At 39.6% G+C, this 16,573-nt stretch overlaps 1 protein-coding gene across 3 annotated transcripts in view; it reads left to right on the forward strand.

Moving 5' to 3' along the window:
• SMAD1 (SMAD family member 1) overlaps positions 1 to 16,573 on the forward strand; it is a 411,788-nt gene that overhangs the window by 311,724 nt on the left and 83,491 nt on the right. The gene's annotated exons all lie outside the window — the stretch shown is intronic.

The following is a 16,573-nucleotide window of genomic DNA, read 5'->3' on the forward strand; positions in this document are numbered from 1 at the left end:
TCTCTCTCTCTCTCTCTCTCTCTCTCTCTCTCTCTCTCTCTCTCTCTGTCTGTCTCTGTTTCTCTGTCTCTCTGTCTCTCTCTGTCTCTCTGTCTCTCTGTCTCTCTCTGTCTGTCTCCCAGCTTTTCTGAAGTGTGGATCGCAGAGAAGAAAGAAAACTCAGTTTTTCTCTAACCCCCCACCCCCGCCCGTTTTTCTTTCTTATTCCTCTTGTTCAATTCTTGGGGTCGAGGTCAAGGAAAGTTCGGACCTAAGTCTCTAATTTATTCCAAGGTTTAGTGGCGGATGATTTTGGTTGCTTTTTTCTCCTCTTCTTCCGCCCCTACGTCCGTAGATCCTTTTCGACCGGATCCGATTGTCTCCCTCCCTGTGTATTGCAAAGTTTACTCGTGAACAACTGTGTCATTTACTCTCTCCCAAGCCTTTGTTAGTGTTTAGCTTAGTAGTTTATGTAAAGGGGGGGAGGGCGGGAGGGAAAGGGAACAGTATGAGAGAAAGAAACGTGGGCTTGTTTTTCTACATGTCTAATATATTAGGAGCATTTATAGGAACAGGGTTTTTCCCTTAGATGTATTATCGGAAAGAGGAACAAATGTTGTCTGACCTTAAGATTACTACGTATGCAGGATTTTTTTCTCACTAAATTTTGAAGATGATGTGATTGAAACCCTGATTTCCTCGGAGGCTTGGTCCCGAAATTGTGTCCCAGCTCAAAAGTCTTTTAAGTAAAGCCAATCGCTTTCTGATCTGCCATGAGAATTGGCATATTTCCGTTTGGATTTTTGTTGTTGTTGTTTTAGACCTGAAGTTTAAAAAAACAGAACAAAGCATGCAAAGTAGCATGATTTGGGCCTGTCTTCCTAGATGTCTCTGAAACAAACTCTTAAGTAGCTTATCAAAGAACAACTTTCTATCAGAACATGTCTCTTTCTAACTGATTTTCAGGGATGGCATGCCTACACTTCAGTAACACAATGAGAAGACTGTGTTGTGATCTTCTTGTTTATTTATAATTGCCACTTTACGTTTTATTGAAGGCTGGTGAGCCCTAGTGGAACCAGTGTTTTTAAAAGGAATCTAAGTTGGATCAGGGTTCACTGCAGCAGCGTTTTCAGTTGGCACTGGTGTTCTTTGCATCACTGCCATTTTTGTCTATGGGCTTAAGTATATTATACAGACTTGAAGTGTTTTCTCTCACTCCCTCCCACCCTTTCCCATTTGTAGTTATTTGATATTTCTCTGCAGGTGGTGCTCAGGTTGTAATATTGCAATTCTTCTGAAACTATAACTAGGGGCATCAGAGATGATTTTCTGGGGCTAGGTGATGCAGAAACCTCTCCAGGGGATCAGGGAAGTATTGAGTTACCCCTGAGGGTGGGGATTTGTCCTTGATTTAGTTTTGACCCCTCTAACCATAGGTATGTAACCAAATACATTTTTTATTTCTCAGTATCCCCTTCTTTTATACCCTTGAAGATCTGATGACCACTGCATTTAGGAGATGTGGCAACTTCAGTCATTTAAAAACAAATAAATGTTTATTTGTTACATTAAAAAAAGGTAATTGTAGGAATTTTTTTTAAAAACATCCAAGTTCAAGTAATACATTTTTTTAAAGAGAAAGTCTAGAAATCCTATTTCCTTAAATATTAAAATAGGTGATGTGCTGAATTTTAGTTTCTCTTGTGGCTTATGAGTATTTCAGGGTTAAAGATGAAATTTAATAGCCAAATGATTGGAAAGAAGGCATAAACTTAGGTGTAATTAGACAGCCATATTTAAGCTGCAGCAGCCTGTATAATATAGTCCAAGTTGTGTATTGTGTGTGTATAAAAGGGCTCATTTGTGTAGTCTTATAAGGCTAATGGAGCATCATTGAGCTTTATAAATAATGTAAGTTGTGTATAATGTAGAGTCCCTAGAGACTGCAGAGAAAGCATCATTACCAGCCTTTTCAACCTGCTTGAGATCTTAAATTGATTTACAGCACTGAACTGGTGCAAAATGATACATCAGGATGACATGGGGTCAGCCTGTAAAAGTCTATGATGTCAGCCTATTAGTTCAGTCATCATAATTAAACCATATTACAGGGGGCAGCTAAGCTGGAATTTGGTATTGTACTTCAGAGATGAGTGGTATAGGACTGCTTTTTTTTTTTTAATGAAAAAGGCCCCAAACTCCCAGGAATGCTTTTTTGTGTTTCTAAAAGAGTAAAAAAGGCTTGACAGTACATTTTAAAATTCATCAACTGTGTTGTTACAGAGAATTTCAAGGTTGAAACAGGACCACTTTTTGAGCAACTTTTTCATTGATAGTCAAGATGATTGACATTAGCTGGGGATGCTTGAATCATTTCCTTCCAAACTGATCTGGATGCCGCAACCCAGAATTCCTAAGATCTCAAAGGATATTTACTACCTAATATATCAGAGAAGATTAGACAGCAAAGTGAGCATCTCCCTGCATGCCTCTAGCCCTCCATCCTTGTTGTTGCTAGGTTTCTATTGTGGTGGGGTTAGACTATATCTGTTATATCCTGATAGAAGACAGTTTTATTTCTCTTTCTACTGCACTTAAATTGTCTGGCAAAGTCTTAAGCAGAGAAAGATGTGTTGGACTTGACTGGTTGGGCAATCTTTGATTGGGTTTTAAGCCAGCTCTTAATTATTGAGTTTAGTTATCCAGTTTATGCATTATCTAGGTTCTTGGCTTCTCCTTGGACTCTCACTTATTTCTTTTCTGGCCAGTACCTCCACTAGAAGATGCTTAGGAAGTGATAGCAAATGCTAATTAACTTTATTGTTTGTTAGATGCTTGATTTGTTGGGAGTTCAGATGGAAGGAATCTCTCGGGCAAAGAAGGACTTGTGAGTTTGGAATTTTTTTATCACTGTTTTCTGCTTTGTCAGAATTTGATTTTGGGTGAAAGTGATTGTCCCAACTTAGTTTTCTGAATAGTTGTTTTAATCCTGTCCCTTTTACCAGTTTAACAACTAAAACACATACATACTTACACAGACACATGCACTCAAATATATATATATATATATATATATATATATACACACACATATACACACATACACATATCTTGGGGGGATATACTATTTGCTTGGTTAATGCTCAAGGCAAATGAATTTTAATGCTAATTTAAGAGGGGCATAAATAAGATGGCAAATCTAATACAAAAGGGGAAAAAATTCAGAGTCCAAAAGTTCAAATGATTTTTATATTATTTTGTCATTTGAAATGCCACTGTGTCTCCCCCTTTATTTTGCATAACCAAGAATTTACTGTGCTGCTCTTTAAAATAACAACATATCTCAGTAGTATCTTGTTGGTATTGAAATAATTATTTGAGTCTCTGGGGGGATGAGTCTTAAAATTTGTGAGAGAGGTGTTCCATGACAACTCTTATGGAATATTTTCAATTCCTGTTTGATTGTCTCTGATCATCTTTCTATATTTACAGACATCATAGGATCATGGAATTTTAGAGTTGAAAGTGACCTAATTTTACAGATGAGGAAACTGAGTCCCACCCAGATAAGAAATGTAGGTTATATTGGTAGTAAGCTAATTAAGTAACAACCCAGCTTTGTCCTCTGTCCTCAGAAACCAGTACCTCCTTTTCCTCTGTAATACCACTACACTGATTTTACAGATGAAGGTATTTGGGGTGTAGAGGTGCAACGACTGGTCCATTTGGGGTGAGGTCATGTAGCTAGTTGTGATTGCTGATCTTAGAACTTGGTTCTCTGGACTCAGTCTAGTTCTCTTTCATTATCCTGTGAGCTGCTGAGATTTCCCTATAGTAATCCAGCATAGTTCGGGGAGTGGGGGTGGGGTGGGGAGGGAACAGGGGGAAGACAGGGTTAGGAAGTCATTTGGCATAACACTGTTCTTTTCTCTCACATGTTCTTGTCTGAGAGTCAGGTCTGACAACCATAGATCTGTTTGTTTTTTGCAAATCGAAATTGAATTTTTTTTCCAAGAGGGCGGGTGAAAAAGAAAAACCCGGCATCTAATTCAATCAGTGGAGTATTACTGGAAGATGGGAGATCCAAGATTGTACATGTTGAAATGAAATCATAACAGGGCCATGCCCTTTAGGCAGCCAGGTCTGAGGTACAGAGCAAGAATTTATAAGCACTGTCTTTTGGGGTTTTGGGCTTTCAGAGAACCAGAACACATTGGTTCTATTCCTAGTGGAAAAGTGAAGACTCTCTGGCTTTTTGTGGGGAGGAGGGGTGGAGTGGTAGAGGTGGCCTCAACGAGAAGAGGGAGGATGGAGAAGGAAAAGTGGCCAAATCTAATTTAAAACCTGTGAAAATAGACATCAATAAAGGGAATAGAAGATTTAGGGTTAAAGAATCAGCCTCTGTAATGCTGCTTTTATTTGTGGTTTGCTCTTCAGTACAAAGATTGTCAGGTTGGCCTTTCTTCGGGGGCAAATGGGTGATATTCTTCTGTGTGCCAGATTGAAATCTCATTACTTTCTTCCTCTCCATTTTCTGTAAGTGGCCTGAATACAAATGTTCAATTTGACCTAAGTTGCCAGTCCTTTCCATTTGCCAGGTTGAGTATCTGATATGTTTTTTATTCCCCATATACGAATAGCTTTGTAATACAAAAATAACACAAGCCCCCCCCAAAAAAAAAAAATGAGCAGGGCTAAGCTTAAGTACAGGGATCATGATGCTGTAGATTGAAAGCTGGAAGGGGCCTTAGAGGCCATCTAAGCCAGCTGCCTCATTTTACATCAGAGAAGATGTGCCAAAAATAATGCTGCCCATTTCCAATATATTGAGATCTTAGTGTCTGAGGATGGAGAGATACTCCCCTGTTATCGGTAGATTCAGTGTAGTCAAATAGGGCCACTCTTTCTGCTGGTTAACTTGAAGCCTGTTCTGAAGAAGCTTAATTTGCATAGGGATAGCTCTATCTCAGGCAGGAAAGGCCAGAACAACCTTCATAAAATAAACAAGTTTGATTCCAGGGGATAAATACAACAGAGTTCTAGGAAAAGGCCCAGCTCTGCAGAATTTGAGCAACGTCCATCTTTGCAGTTTCTTTTGGTTTTGACTCAGAGCAAAGATCTATGACAGAGTCAATGGATAAAAAGTGCCTCTTAGCTAGTTTTTCTGGAGCCATCAGATGGTAGAGCTTCATGGGACCTTTAGAGATCATGTTGTACATCGTGTCACCCCCACCCATCTTACAAATGAGTGAAACAAGACTTCAAGAATGAGCTGAATTTTGAGGTCACACAACTTACTGAGGGCCAGAGCTAGGTCTAGATCCCAGGTCTCCCAATTTCTAAACCAGCACTTTTTTCCCCATCATGCCATAGTGGCTCATCTATTGAATTTTAGCTTACTTCACCTAAAAAGTTGAGTGCATGTTTATGTGTTATCCTGGTTTAATACTCAGCATAGAGGCAAGAAGACCTAAGTTCTCCCCCTAAGCAAATAATTTATTTTTGAGTCTCAACATACTCTTCTATAAATGGGGAGAATCATTTTACTCTCACTTAGTTCTTGTGGGGAAATTACTTTTTTTAAAAATTTATTTACTATTAGTTTACAACATTCAGTTCCACAAGTTTTTGAGTTCCAAATTTTCTCCCTCTCTTCCCCCTTTTCCCCCCATGGTGGCATGCAATCCAATATAGATTCTACATATACCTTCACATTAAACATTAGTCAGGTTGTAAAGAAGGATTATAACCAATTGAATGAACAACGAGGAAGAAGAAACAAAACAAAGCAAAAAAGAGAGCAACTAGTTTGCTTCAATCTGCACTCAAACTCCGTAATTCTTTCTCTGGATGTGGGTAGCCTTTTCCATCATGAGTCCTTTGGAGTTGTCTTCTAACCTTGCATTGCTGAGATGAGCCCAGTCTATTGAAGGCAGTCATCACAAATATAGTGTGTCTGTAATTGTGTACAAAGTTCTCTTGGTTCTGCTCCCCTCACTTATCATCAGTTTATATAAATCTTTCCAGGTTATTATGAAGTCTGTCTGCTCCTCATTTCTTATAGCACAACAGTGGGAAATTGCTTTTTTAAATGTAGAATTAGGGGCAGCTAGGTGGTTCAGTGAATAGAGCACTGGCCCTGAAGTCAGGAGGACCTGAGTTTAAATCTGGCCCCAGATACTTGACACTTACTAGCTGTGTGACCTTGGGCAAGTCACTTAACCCCAATTGCCTTACCTTCCCTCCTCCCCACCCCCAAATTAAAAAAAAAAAAACATAAAAAATAAATGCAGAGTTACGGAAACATGAGTAGTTACTCTGTTCATACTGGTCTGTGGACACTTTTTTTTTTATTAGTATTTCATTCATTGCACACTTGTCCTCTGCTGATTTTCCCCCTCCTTCCTCAAGTTCAACTGCCAGTATATTAAATTAATTTTATTTTCCTCATTTATAGGTAATAGACTATTGTCAGTTTTCTTTTGTGGACTCTTCATTTTGTTCTTTTGTAAAACATCAAAATCTTTTTTTTTTCTGCTTTTTGGAGGGCAATTGGGGTTAAGGACTTGCCCAGGATAACACGGCTAGTTTTTGTGTTATGTCTGAGGTTGGATTTGAACTCAGATTGTCCTGACTCCAGGGCCAGTGCTCTATTTACTGTGCCACCTAGCTGCTCCATTCCATTTCTTTCTCTTTCTTTTTTTTGAAAACATAAGAATCTCAGAGTGTTAAAACTTTCTCATTTTGAAACACTAAGAATAAAGCAAACTTTTAAATAAAAATCAGGCATTGCTTTCTGTAGCAGCAAGCATCCCAGCATTACCAGGGTGGCTGCCAACACAGGTTCTTAGATCTGCTTTTTTTTTTAAAGGAAAGCAACTCAAAATGGGTTAACAATCTTGTTTTAATCAATCAAACATATTATTTACCTGGTTCAAGGGAAAAAGGTCAGCACCCCGAACTTCAGAGTATACAGACAGAAATATTTCAAGCAGACAGGCTTCCAAACTGTCCAACCATTACATCCATACCAAATCACAGTTACCAGAGAGGGAAGCATCAACATCTGGGTTTTTCAAAATCGGGGGGCTCTCAACAACAGCTACCCAGAGTCTCATCTGGTCAAATCACACAACATTTCTCAAAGTGAGCCCCAAAGCTAAGCCTCACATCAGGGATTATACAACCTTCTCCTGGGTCAGAGAATGTAACCACACTTTTGACCCACTGCCCAATCACGCAGCATCAAGGTGTGGGCATTCCTGAAAACCAAGCCTCCTTCCACAGGCTCCATGTGACCACATTCAACCTATTAGGGGGCAGAGTATATTTTCAAATCAAGGAACATTCTCAGAGTCTCTTAAGCCTATCAAAGGACCTAGGGGCAAGGAAGATATTTAAATTTGCATTTCCATTACATTCGGCCCCAAGATCTTTCTTGCCCATAGCATAGAAAATTTACATTTGAATTAGCACAAAATATCTCTTAGGTCACATTTTCAAAATACATAACTAACATTACCACAGGGCCTTAAAAAAACACAAAGTACATTGCATTATCACATCAATTCAAAACAAGAGATCAAATAAAGTTCTCTTGGGCTGAGGGGGGTGTCTTTCCCCTCATACTGCTCCAGCCCCTGCTCCCAAGTTCTGAGGGGCAGCCAGGCAACAAAACCAATAGGGTCGGGTCCTTGGGGGTCCATGGCCCTTCACCCCACCCACCACAGACACAAGTCCATCCTCCCCCTGGGTCCCAAACTGTGGGATGCAGCAAGGAAACACATTCAGTGCCCCTGCTTTGCTGCACAGTCCTTATCTTGTCCTGTGACTGAATTCTGAACTCCTGGGTTCCTTCTCCCTCCTGCAGGCAGTAGCTTCTCCTGGCTTCTGCCCAGGTTCCAATGCAGGCTGCTCACCATTCCTGTTCTCAGCTCAGTGAAGTCAACATGCAGGCTGTTCTCTCCTGGTCCATGGCTCCACAGAGTCACAGCTACCACACCTGGGAAACAATTATCCCAGCCCCCATACTTTACTTTTACTCTGCAGATCCCATCCTTGTCACCATTTACCTTGGCCTTACAATCTCAATTTAAATGGCCATGGATCCTGGAACAAATAGAGGCACTATGCTTTGTAATCCTGCCGACTACGCCATAATGTAATGCCAAGCAAAGGCAACTTCCCAAGGTTCAAAATACCAGCATAGCTGCTCTCCGTTTTATTCAGTGACAAATTAAAAACAGAGAAAATAAAAATATAGTATAATACAAAATACAGCATTCACCTAGTGTAATTCAATCAAGTGCTACTCCACCCCTAGGCAATACATTCATTTAATCAATCACAAAGCCCCTCTTCTGAAATGAAGATTAGTTTCCAGTCATAAGTAAAGTACATTCATTTGTTCAATCACAGAGCATAAAAAAGTCAAAAGTTTCCTACCCTTGGATTACAACTGAATAGGACATCTACTCCAGAGTTACAACAAGCTTAAGCACAGCATTTAATACCCAAAGAGAGGTCTTTTCTTTATCTTGACCCGAGGCAAGTTCTCAGCAATCTTTGTTCCTGGGGAGATAAAGCTTAGCAAGGCCACAAGATACATTTCCAGTGTCTTCATTGATTCATTCTCTGTCTGCAGAACAGTCCTAGGACCCCTGAAAACATTAGCAAAATGCTCTTCTAGGATTTCTGTAAACATACAACAAGAAAATCCCTCTTCAAGGCTTCTGAACCAACAGCAAGGTTCCAGGACCTCTGCAACGACAGCATTGGCTTTCACCAATGGGCACAATTCACTCTCTGTCTGCAGAACAGTCTCAGGAGCTCTGAACCAACAGCAACAACAGCATTGTCTTTCGCCAGTGGACGAATCTGGCAAAAGAACATCAAAACAGACAAAATACCAGCATAACAGCCATGTCTCCTCAGTCCTTGGCAGCTCTGGGTGGCAGCTCTCAAAAGTCCTGGGCAATTCGATCTGGCCCTCAGCAACCCTCTCTGTCTCTCTCTGCCTCCACGATGCTGCTTCCAAAAAAACTCTTCTGCCTCAGAGTTCTCTGCTTGTGTCTCTCTAAATTCACATCACCAGCTCCTCACAGTTCAGCCCTCTCTTTTCACATCAACAAGTCCATCCCACAAGTGGGATTCACAAGCTCTGGGTTTTAACACAATCAATCCGAAAACCAAGCCAATACAGAGGGATCTTTAAATTCCATTACTATTACACTTTCAAATACTAGTTAGCTAATAGCAACTTCTTTTGTTTTTGGGGAAAAGAAAGAACATTTCCTATCTATTTTCAGAGGCTCTGGAGCCATATGGTCACAGGTTTAGAGCTGAAACAAACCTTAGGTGTCATCTGATCTAACCTGTTGGTATTGCAGGGGCTGAATAACTTGCCCCAAATCACATGGGTAAAAGTGTTGAAACCAGGATTTGAAATTAGGACCTCTCTCTCCAAATACATAAGGCTAACTCCTTAAATAGGAAACTGAAAGAATATAGTTGTCAGATTTATGCTACCTAAGCCATACCAATAACTCCATCTTGAAGGTACATGCTTTACTTTTCTAGGACTTGGGGCATCATACTCATTTAGATCCTTCTCAGCAAAAAAATACCTGGTAGCTTCATCTTGACCTAGGGCTTTCTGGGGAGGTTTTTGGTTCTTTTAATCTTCTACTATATGTTACAGCCATGGTGTCCATCCAGAGTTTGGTTAGCAGCATGATAACTGTGTGGGTGCTTTCCCATCAGCTCTTTGGTAAATGTGACAAGGTAATGATTGCTTTGTTGACTTAATAAGGGAGCCTTGGATATTATATGGTTGGGTGTGGGGGTCAAGAATTTTCAGGAGGCCTTAAATTCTCATTATAGCTCTATCATTGCCTATGTGGCCTTATTCGCTTGCTTTTGGGAACTGATTTACTTGTTTTTCATCTTTGGAGACTGGCTTTACATACAGCAAGGATTATTTGAAGGGGAGGAGTTAATGAAACCAGGGAGCTTGGTTAGGAAGGAGGCCACTGAAATCATTCTAGTAATATGATGAAAACTAGATCTGGAGGAGGGTGGTGGAAGTAGACATAGAAAAGAAAAGCCATGAAAAGGAAAAAAAAATCTGGATTCTGTGTCAGGACATGGGTAAGATTCTCATCTCTTACACTGGTTGGCTCTGTTATCTACAGTAAGTCACATGACCTTTCTGGGCATCTGTTTCCTCCTCTGTAAATAGAAGGAATTTAATTAGATGACCTGAACTTCCTTCCAGGTCCAAATTCTGTGATCCTAATGGACTTGCTGCATGTGAATTTCAAGGAGTGAAGGAAAAATTGACTTAACATCTTGTATCACTGGGGGTATAAAACAGGGGGACTTCCAAATGGTCCTCTTCAATAGGGTGATTGGAGATGAATGGGAGCTTGGAGAAAAGGTCAGAGCCAGGTGTCCTGAGTCAGGAAGACCTGAGTTCAAATCTAGTCCCAGACTGCTGTATGACCCAAGGCAAATCACTTAACCTTGCCTCAGTTTCTTCATCTAGAAAATGAGCTGGAGAAGGAAATGGCAAATTATCCCAGTATCTTTGTCAAGAAAATCCCAAAAGGGGTTATGAAGAGTTGGAAAGACTGAAAAACAACTTAATGAAAACTGCCCATTAAGGGAGTACTTCCAAATGGGCCTGTTGAGTAGGCCAGTTGGAGATGAACAAGAACTTGGAGAAGAGGTTAAGGCTATAAAGAGAGATTTGGTAGTCATGTGTAGGGATAATGGAGGTTATTGAGGCAGATGAATTCTTCGATTACAAGAGAGGAATCTGAGGCTGGAGTGGGAGGATCTGAGTTCAGACTCAGTCCTGCCACTTCCTACCCTCCAATCCTTGAGAAGTTTCTTCACTTCTTTTTAAGCCCCAGGTCCTTGTTTGTAAAATGAGGATATTCGATTAGATAACCATATAAGGTCCCTTTCTCTTCTAAATCTATAGTCCTTTGAGTCCCTGGAAAAGAAGAATAACTTGCATCTATGTAGTGCTTCAAGAATTACAAAGCACTGTATATGTTATCCCTGAAGACTAAGCCTTGAAGAATGACTCTTCCCTCCCTCTACTTAGTAGGTTAGGGGAAATCAAAGGATAGCAGTTTCCTGGGAACCAAATTATGAATGAGTAATTGGCTGAATTTACTTCCAAGCCAGGGTTGCTTATAATAGAACTGAACCCGAGGAGTCACCCTCAATTCTTTACTCTTCCTCATTTGCTGCATCCCATCAATTGACAAGTCTTGTGATCCTCAGTTGAAGATTGGAAGATCAAGAATGCTGGAGAATGTAGGGTAATGAGAGTGACATTGAAAGATGTGACCGTGAACCTGAGCCTGGTCAGTAAGTAGCCTCAGTAGAAGTAAATTGATAGAATATTCTGGAGATGGTGAAGAATGGGAGACATGCTGGGAGGTTACAGGTAGAGTCAAGGACAAGGACTTGAATGCTGTTCTGCTAATTCTCATCTAAAGATGAGGGGGGAAGGTCACATTGGGGCTAAAGAAGCCACTAAACTTTAGAAATGTACTAAGTCATCTTCCCTTCTTCTGTTACTGATTTGGCAACAACTTCTCTGAGTGCTTTCATTAAAAAATGAAAAAATCTTATTGCTAGGGATTTTTCTAATTAGATCTATTCTGAAAATACCAAATATTATATTATTTGATTCTTAATGTGTGGCATTTCATTTATCAGAAGGAAAGTTCAGGGATCCTAGTTATGTTGGACTGACTGGTGAGACTGTACATAGCTTTCCCTATTACTACCTGTCAGAGGGCAGATAGAGCAAAATGTCATCAGCCAGGTGCTACTGTAAAGGACTCATGAAACCTCTTGGAAGTTTGCATTTTCTGCACTTTTATCATGCAGTGATTCTTTCCTACAGTATAGGCTATATGAATGCTGAGATGCAGTAGGAACATTCTGTCCATGTAACACAGTCAGTAAGAGTCACAGAATGTTCTGCAGGATTTCTGACAGATGGCCACCCATCATTACTTAAAGACGAGAGGTGTAAGGGGGAATTGGTGGAAATATAGCCCATTCAATTTCGGGGGACCATACAATCCAAAATTCTCAGTCTGGGCTCTTTTGAGTCCTCTGTGATCCGTTGACAAATTCCTTTATGTCGTTGGACTGTGGTCTCTTCATCTATAAAATGGGAAAGTAATAGGGAAAGGGGGAAGGGAACAAGCATGCATTCCTATGCTCACTTCTTGGGACCTATTTCTAGGAGCTAGTTAGATAATGGGTATGCTTTTAAACTCTAAAGTTCTACGTGATAGCCTGGTATAATGGTGAAGAAAAAATTGGGGAACCTGTCCTGTTTTGGTGACAATTCCAATAATAGAATAATAGAATTTGTGGTACTTGGCTACATTATGAAACACTCTCAGTTCCAGTTATACTTGTTATACTGTTATACTTGTCCTGTGGGGCCTAAGTAATTAAATAATAATAGGAGGCATTTATCTAGCCCTTTCAGAGCTAACATATGTTATCCCATCTGATACTCATAGTAATAACAACCCTGTGAGATAGCCAGTGGAGGTCTCATTTTCCCCCATTTTACACCTTCAGAAGCTGAGGGATTCCAGCTTAGTATGGATAAGAAGTAGAATTTGAATCCCCATCTGTCCTGATGTGAAACACCGGTTTTTTTTCCACTGGACCACCCTGCCCATAAAAACGTGTTTCCCCGATAATAAGACCTATCCCGAAAATAAGCCCTCCCCTTACTGTGTAAGATTCCTCTAAAATAAGCCCTCCCCCCAAAATAAGCCCTATTGAGATTGCTACTGTAGTGAAGGTGATTCCCCTGCACTACACGCTACATTACAGTACCCTCTGTATGCACCGTTCCTCCCCGCCCCCGGGTGAAACGCACACCGTGCTCCGAGCTGCATCCAATCAGAGCTGCAACAGTGAGCACGTCATCCTGTTCTTCCCCAGTGATTTGCTTATTGAATAAAGGTACATTTTTTTGTTCACATTTACTTGTTTATTAAAATTGCTGTCAATGTTCATTAAAATAAGCCCTCCCCTGAAAATAAGCCCTCTGGTGTTTTTCTGTCCAAAAAAAAATTTAATAAGACAGTGTCTTATTATCGGGGAAACACGGGTAATAGCATCATAGAAAGACAATGTTTTACAGCGATGCCTGCAGTAATAGTGCTAACACATTATAACTGTACCCTACCTAAGATCATGGAACCCTAGATAGAACATCATTTGACTGGGGCCTCTTTAGAACAGGGTTTCAAAGGCACTTCCTGCTCTTGTGATTGGTTCCACAAGATCTTTTTTGTCATTGTTGTTCAGTTGTTTTTTAATTGTGTCTGACTCTCCGTGACCCCATTTGGGTTTTTGTTGGCAAAGATAACTGGAGTGGTTCACCATTTCTTTCTCCAGCTCATTTTACAAATGAGGAACTGAGACCAACAGGGTGAAGTGACTTGCACAGGGTTGAACAGCTAGTAAGTGACTGAGGTCAGATTTTAACCCAGGAGGAAGAGTCTTCCTGACTCTGGAACTGGTAATCTATCTGCTAAGCCACCTCGCTGCCCCTCCACAAAATTAAACTTTAGGCAAAATAATTAACTGCATCGTATCTCTACAAATTGGGGATGCCTTATGTATTGGAGGTAAAATGTGGATATAGTGGCTTTTGTATGTTTATATTTTGCATAAACTTTCTGTAGAAATTGATTTGATTTGATATGTATACACACACATGTGCACATGTGCACACACACTTACATTCAGTACCAGTTGAACGGTGTTGTAATCTGTGCATATTATAGGCAGGGAGAGAAATTGAAACTCCCTTATCAAATTATTGTTGTCTGAGATTTTTAAAAATCTTGTTCCTTGTCACTTTTTGTATCTTTATTTATCTGTCATGTTTAAAATTGTATTTTGCTAATTCAATTTTAGCTCGGCAGGAAAAATTTCTAAGAGCAAATAACTTCTATATGAATAAAAATTTATAGAAATTTTGAACTGTTGTTAAAAAAAGAAAATACAGTATGAAACTGTTCTTAAACTAGGAGAACATGAAACTCTTTCTATGTTGCAAATAGACATGGCCATATTTAGCAACTTTTGGTTTAAAAGGTTTGGAGTGAGAAGACCTTTGTTCAGATCCCATTTCTTGCCCATTGCTACCTAATTTGGCCATGGATAAGTCCCTCAAACTCTTGTGCCTCAGTGTCCTCATTTATAAAGTGAAGGGGTTGGATGAGTTGCCCTCTATGGTCCTTTCAGCCCTAAAACGTGTGATTTCATGATGTTTTGGCTCTGTGATCTCATGGCTATTCCTTCCAACAGTGTTGTGATAGCAGCTCAGGACTGAAGGGTCAGTTCATGCTTGGCCTAGAGTTGATAAGGATGCCATAGCAGGACTGAGCCAAAAATATTGTGTAAAGCCCTGATTGTTACCATTTTAAGGCAAGCAGAAAATGTACTAAATGAACTTCTCTGTTTTAAAGTTAGCTTTATATTTACCCACATAGTTAATGTCATCGAGCATCTTGGGACAGTGTTGGGAGGGGATTGCTGGAGTAACAAAACCGGATATTTCCTAACACTGAACTTTCTCATGGACTAGTAACAAAAGGCTTGATTGGCTAGATATATACACGCTACAATTCCCCTTTACTTCCTAGATAAAACATAAAGGAGGAAACTTAATTAGGAAGCTGAACCAGCCAAAGCAAAAAACAATTTCAGCATAACTCAACCGGTCAAATTGCCTGTTCTTCTTCCCCATCCCTTCGTAATTCTCAGACAGCTTCAGGAGGCATTGTTGGATCCTGATCTGCTCCACTTTCTGCTTGTTCTTTTCTGGAAGAAAAGGAAAATGAAAACTTTGTCATTGGTTAGCCATTGATAACGATAAGAATCACAAATTAATTATACTTTTTATATCATTTCAGTAAAAGCAGGGGAAAATGGAATTTATCTTCCAAGTATACAATATTCTACTTATCTGTAATTTCTTTTAGCCTTTCTTCTTTTCTCTCTTTTTGGGGGGATGGTATCTCTTCCTTTTCCTTTCACCTGCCCCTCATTGATTAAAAAAAAAAAAGCCCAGATTCCCACATTAGGCTGTTCAAAAAACATATTAAAAAAAATATTAAAGCATATTAAACACATCACTTCCTTATCAGGAGGTAGGTGGCATGCTTCATCATCAGTCCTTTGGAATCATGGTTAGTCATTGCATTGATTAGAGGTCTTAAAAGTCTTTAAAAGATGTCATTTGTTTTTACATTAGTCATCCATATCATGTTTCCCCACCCCCATCCTATTGAACCCTGCCTTGTGGCAAAGATAAACAGCAATCCAAAAGTGAAACCAGTGAAGCCTCTGGGGCTGGTAGCATATGCTACATTCAGTCTGATAACATGCAACATTTTGTACTTGGGGTCCCCAACCTCTTCTCCTAGAGAAGGGAGATGTGTGTTTATCTTTTCTCTATGGCCGAGATGAGTTCTTCATAATTAGTCAGTTTAGAGGCTTTTTAATGTTATTTCCAATTATATTACTACAGTCATCATTTATAACATTCTCCTGGCAGTTTTCTCTGTTTCAGTTAATTCATATAAGCCTTTGCAGATTTCTCTGAATTCTTTGTCTTTGTCATTTCTTAAAATGCAATAACTCCTCGTTCCATTCATGTGCTACAGTTTGTCCAGCCTTTTCCCAACAATGGGCAGCCACTTTGTAGTTACTGCGTACTGGAAAAGGGCTGCTGTTGCATATTTTGGTTTATATTATTTTTTTCCGTGACTGGACTTATTTTTTTATCTTATTTTTAAAAGTGTGTCTGTGTGTGTGTGTGTGTGTCTGTGTGTGTGTGTGTATTTAGAGGTATGGAGTAGGTTACTGTGATGAAAGAGGAATGACTATTTAGATTTTTTTAAAAACTGGCTAGTTTTGTCAAACTGTTGTCCGCCATCTTCCTGTAAGACAGGGATCCTTAACCTTTTTTGTGTCATGGACCATTCTGGTGAAGTCTATTAAGCTCAGAATTCTGTTTTTAAATGCATAAAGTATACCAATTACATTGAAATTCAGTTATCAAAATATTTTTTAAAAACAAGTTCATAAACCACAGGTTAATAAACTCTGCTCAAAGAGGAATGTCCTTCTTTCTGTCTTGATTAGTATTCTTGGGAGCTTAATGAAGAAAAGAATACTTCCAAACAGGATAAAGATGTAGAGCCAGCAAAAAAAAAAAAAATGTTGCTTATAAGAAAGTGCCTTTGTAATCTGGTCCCAGCCCATCTTCTCAGCCTTTTTTTAAAAAATGAATTTTATTGCTCTTTTGTTTTTATGTCACCTACATTTTCTATCATATCCCTCTTCTGTCTTTCTTTCCTTATAATGAAGAATAAAGATGAGAGGAAAACAAAGTTAGCAAAACCAGCCTGACATAGAACAAAGCAGCTGGCACCATATGCAGTATTCTGGACCCAGAGTCTCCCACCTGTGTTCAAAAAGAGGAGGTGCACTTTCATATCTTTTAGTGCCAACCTTATTCATC

The sequence above is a fragment of the Petaurus breviceps genome, unplaced genomic scaffold (assembly GCF_028583685.1).
Source record: "Petaurus breviceps papuanus isolate PSGF00001 unplaced genomic scaffold, PetGlider_PUasm1.0 76, whole genome shotgun sequence".
In the NCBI taxonomy this organism is placed as follows: Eukaryota; Metazoa; Chordata; class Mammalia; order Diprotodontia; family Petauridae; genus Petaurus; species Petaurus breviceps.